The sequence below is a fragment of the Scyliorhinus canicula genome, unplaced genomic scaffold (assembly GCF_902713615.1).
Source record: "Scyliorhinus canicula unplaced genomic scaffold, sScyCan1.1, whole genome shotgun sequence".
NCBI lineage: Eukaryota > Metazoa > Chordata > Chondrichthyes > Carcharhiniformes > Scyliorhinidae > Scyliorhinus > Scyliorhinus canicula.
Genome location: NW_024055734.1, coordinates 1,743,514 through 1,748,945, shown reverse-complemented (window position 1 = coordinate 1,748,945; position 5,432 = coordinate 1,743,514).

The window sequence follows — 5,432 nt, the reverse complement described above, 5'->3', positions numbered from 1 at the left end:
GGGAATGTAACAACCTTTGTATAGTTTCCCGGGAGGGTGGGCTGGGCCTGGCTTGGGGAATGTAAATGGCCTTTGTATAGTTTCCCGGGAGGGTGGGCCGGGCCTGGCTTGGGAATGTAAATGGCCTTTGTATAGTTTCCCGGGAGGGTGGGCTGGGCCTGGCTTGGGGAATGTAAATGGCCTTTGTATAGTTTCCCGGGAGGGTGGGCTAGGCCTGGCTTGGGGAATGTAAATGGCCTTTGTATAGTTTGCCAGGCCTGGCTCTGGGAAGGTAAATGGCCTTTGTATAGTTCCCTAGCAGGTTGGCACTCCCGGCCCCTCAGCGCTGTTAGCGCCTCCTCAGATATAACGAAGTGTCCATCGTGAGCGGTGTCCTGCAACTCCCCGCAGGCCCCCATGGTGTCGGGAGCGAGGTCTCCGGTTCTCCAGCGACGGTGAAACCCCGGCCGATGTATTCCCCAGGGGGTCGGGCCCCTTCGCTCATGTGGCCACCAGCTGCGTGTACGCCACGTGGGTGCGCCCCTGCGCTCCGGGGTCTCCCTCCGCCCTGATGCCCCCTCGAGTGGCTGTTTGCGGCGCCCTCTCGGTTCCTCGCCCTGCTCCACGCCTGTACTCCTTCACTATCTCACCCTCCTTTGTTCTGCCCTCTGCCCCTGACTCCATAACACACACATGTGCACAGTTCATGCATCCACTGTCCATGTTTGCAATCTGTCCTCCGCCCTTTGTTCTGGTTTTCCCTTCCTTTTCCGTCCCCCTGTCTTTCATTGCGGTAGCGTGTGCTCCTCCCCCAGCTTGTTCGCTCTATACAAACTCATCAGCCGCTACTGGGGTGTTAAAATACAGCTCTCTCCCCTCAAATGTTACCCAGAGTGTGGCCGGGAATAACATCCCAAATTCAGCCCTTTTTTTTGGCCAGGTCCGCCCCAATGTCTTGATACAACCTCATGGTCTTCCCTTTCCACGTGCTCTGTTTCGATTGCCGGGTCCACTTTATGAATCTCTCCCGGTCTTGGAACTGAGGCAGCTTCGCAATAATTGCTCTGGCCCCCCGGCTTTGGTCGGAGCGCCCTGTGTATTTCTGGTGGGTTTGAAATCTCCTTTCCCACTAGCTTACCCATCATTTGGGTGATGTAGCCTGTTGGGACTCTGCCCTCCCTCCCCTCTGGCAGACCAACTATTTTAATGTTCTGCCGTCTGGACCTATTTTCCTGGTCCTCCCCTCTTCGGCTCCCCTGGGCCGTTACTAATCTTTTGACCTCGGCTTCTAGGGTTATCACCCTGGTCCAAGGTGGTCCTCTCCAACTCCAGAATCACTTCTTTCTGCTCCTTCCCTTCCCTTTCCAGGTCTTCGATGGTCTGCTGCATTGTCTGTTTCCTTGTCTCTTTATTTATTTATTTTCCCCTTCTTCCTCCTCAATGGGTCAGGAGGGTGCGGGAGAGAGGATTCCCGGTGTGGAGGGGAGGCCCACTTGGTCGCCCAGGTACATTTTGAAGGATCTGATGCACCCCGCCTCTACTCCCAACCCCAGGCAGTGCGTTCCAGACCGTCACCACCCTCTGGTAAAAAACATTCATCCTCACACTCCACCCCCCCCCTAACTCTACTGCCCCTCACCTCGAACTTGTGTCCCCTCGTAACCTACCCTTCAACTCAGGGGAACAGCTGCTGCCCGTGCATGCCCCTCATAATCTTGTCTACCTCGATCAGATCACCCCTCAGTCTTTACTGCTCCAGCGAAAACAACCCCAGCCTATCCAACCTCTCTTCCTGGTCTTATTCCCAGTGTGACTGACATTCCGACTGTTCCCGGTGTGACTGACATTCCGACTGTTCCCGGTGTGACTGACATTCAGACTGTACCCGGTGTGACTGACATTCCGAAGGTACCCGGTGTGACTGACATTCCGACTGTTCCCGGTGTGACTGACATTCAGACTGTACCCGGTGTGACTGTCATTCCGACTGTACCCGGTGTGACTGACATTCAGACTGTACCCGGTGTGACTGACATTCAGACTGTTCCCAGTGTGACTGACATTCAGACTGTTCCCGGTGTGACTGACATTCAGACTGTTCCCGGTGTGACTGACATTCAGACTGTACCCGGTGTGACTGACATTCAGACTGTACCCGGTGTGACTGACATTCCGACTGTTCCCGGTGTGACTGACATTCAGACTGTTCCCGGTGTGACTGACATTCCGACTGTACCCGGTGTGACTGACATTCAGACTGTACCCGGTGTGACTGACATTCAGACTGTACCCGGTGTGACTGACATTCCGACTGTTCCCGGTGTGACTGACATTCAGACTGTACCCGGTGTGACTGACATTCAGACTGTACCCGGTGTGACTGACATTCCGACTGTACCCGGTGTGACTGACATTCAGACTGTACCCGGTGTGACTGACATTCCGACTGTACCCGGTGTGACTGACATTCAGACTGTACCCGGTGTGACTGACATTCCGACTGTACCCGGTGTGACTGACATTCACTGTTCCCAGTGTGACTGACATTCAGACTGTACCCGGTGTGACTGACATTCAGACTGTACCCGGTGTGACTGACATTCAGACTGTACCCGGTGTGACTGACATTCAGACTGTACCCGGTGTGACTGACATTCCGACTGTTCCCGGTGTGACTGACATTCCGACTGTACCCGGTGTGACTGACATTCAGACTGTACCCGGTGTGACTGACATTCAGACTGTTCCCGGAGTGACTGACATTCCGACTGTACCCGGTGTGACTGACATTCCGACTGTACCCGGTGTGACTGACATTCAGACTGTTCCCGGTGTGACTGACATTCCGACTGTTCCCGGTGTGACTGACACTCAGACTGTTCCCGGTGTGACTGACATTCAGACTGTACCCGGTGTGACTGACATTCCGACTGTACCCGGTGTGACTGATACTCAGACTGTACCCGGTGTGACTGACATTCCGACTGTTCCCGGTGTGACTGACATTCAGACTGTACCCGGTGTGACTGACATTCAGACTGTACCCGGTGTGACTGACATTCAGACTGTACCCGGTGTGACTGACATTCAGACTGTTCCCGGTGTGACTGACATTCAGACTGTACCCGGTGTGACTGACATTCCGACTGTTCCCGGTGTGACTGACATTCTGACTGTACCCGGTGTGACTGACATTCCGACTGTTCCCAGTGTGACTGACATTCAGACTGTTCCCGGTGTGACTGACATTCCGACTGTACCCGGTGTGACTGACATTCCGACTGTACCCGGTGTGACTGACATTCCGACTGTTCCCGGTGTGACTGACATTCCGACTGTTCCCGGTGTGACTGACATTCAGACTGTTCCCGGTGTGACTGACATTCAGACTGTACCCGGTGTGACTGACATTCAGACTGTACCCGGTGTGACTGACATTCCGACTGTACCCGGTGTGACTGACAGTCAGACTGTACCCGGTGTGACTGACATTCCGACTGTTCCCGGTGTGACTGACATTCAGACTGTACCCGGTGTGACTGACATTCAGACTGTACCCGGTGTGACTGACATTCAGACTGTACCCGGTGTGACTGACATTCAGACTGTACCCGGTGTGACTGACATTGCGACTGTTCCCGGTGTGACTGACATTCCGACTGTACCCGGTGTGACTGACATTGCGACTGTACCCGGTGTGACTGACATTCAGACTGTACCCGGTGTGACTGTCATTCCGACTGTACCCGGTGTGACTGACATTCAGACTGTACCCGGTGTGACTGTCATTCCGACTGTACCCGGTGTGACTGACATTTCGACTGTACCCGGTGTGACTGACATTCCGACTGTACCCGGTGTGACTGACATTCCGACTGTTCCTGGTGTGACTGACATTCAGACTGTACCCGGTGTGACTGACATTCAGACTGTTCCCGGTGTGACTGACATTCCGACTGTTCCCGGTGTGACTGACATTCCGACTGTACCCGGTGTGACTGACATTCCGACTGTACCCGGTGTGACTGACATTCAGACTGTACCCGGTGTGACTGACATTCCGACTGTTCCCGGTGTGACTGACATTCAGACTGTACCCGGTGTGACTGACATTCAGACTGTACCCGGTGTGACTGACATTCAGACTGTACCCGGTGTGACTGACATTCCGACTGTTCCCGGTGTGACTGACAGTCCGACTGTACCCAGTGTGACTGACATTCCGACTGTACCCGGTGTGACTGACATTCCGACTGTTCCCGGTGTGAATGACAGTCCGACTGTACCCGGTGTGACTGACATTCCGACTGTACCCGGTGTGACTGACATTCCGACTGTACCCGGTGTGACTGACATTCCGACTGTACCCGGTGTGACCGACATTCCGACTGTACCCGGTGTGACTGACATTCCGACTGTACCCGGTGTGACTGACATTCAGACTGTACCCGGTGTGACTGACATTCCGACTGTTCCCGGTGTGACTGACATTCCGACTGTACCCGGTGTGACTGACATTCAGACTGTACCCGGTGTGACTGACATTCAGACTGTACCCGGTGTGACTGACATTCCGACTGTTCCCGGTGTGACTGACATTCAGACTGTACCCGGTGTGACTGACATTCCGACTGTACCCGGTGTGACTGACATTCTGACTGTTCCCGGTGTGACTGACATTCAGACTGTTCCCGGTGTGACTGACATTCCGACTGTTCCCGGTGTGACTGACATTCAGACTGTACCCGGTGTGACTGACATTCAGACTGTACCCGGTGTGACTGACATTCAGACTGTTCCCGGTGTGACTGACATTCCGACTGTACCCGGTGTGACTGACATTCAGACTGTACCCGGTGTGACTGACATTCAGACTGTTCCCGGTGTGACTGACATTCTGACTGTACCCGGTGTGACTGACATTCAGAGTACCCGGTGTGACTGACATTCAGACTGTACCCGGTGTGACTGACATTCCGACTGTTCCCGGTGTGACTGACATTGCGACTGTTCCCGGTGTGACTGACATTCCGACTGTACCCGGTGTGACTGACATTCCGACTGTTCCCGGTGTGACTGACATTCCGACTGTACCCGGTGTGACTGACATTCCGACAGTACCCGGTGTGACTGACATTCCGACTGTACCCGGTGTGACTGACATTCAGACTGTACCCGGTGTGACTGACATTCCGACTGTACCCGGTGTGACTGACATTCAGACTGTACCCGGTGTGACTGACATTCCGACTGTTCCCGGTGTGACTGACATTCTGACTGTACCCGGTGTGACTGACATTCCGACTGTACCCGGTGTGACTGACATTCAGACTGTACCCGGTGTGACTGACATTCAGACTGTACCCGGTGTGACTGACATTCCGACTGTTCCCGGTGTGACTGATATTCCGACTGTTCCCGGTGTGACTGACATTCCGACTGTTCCCGGTGTG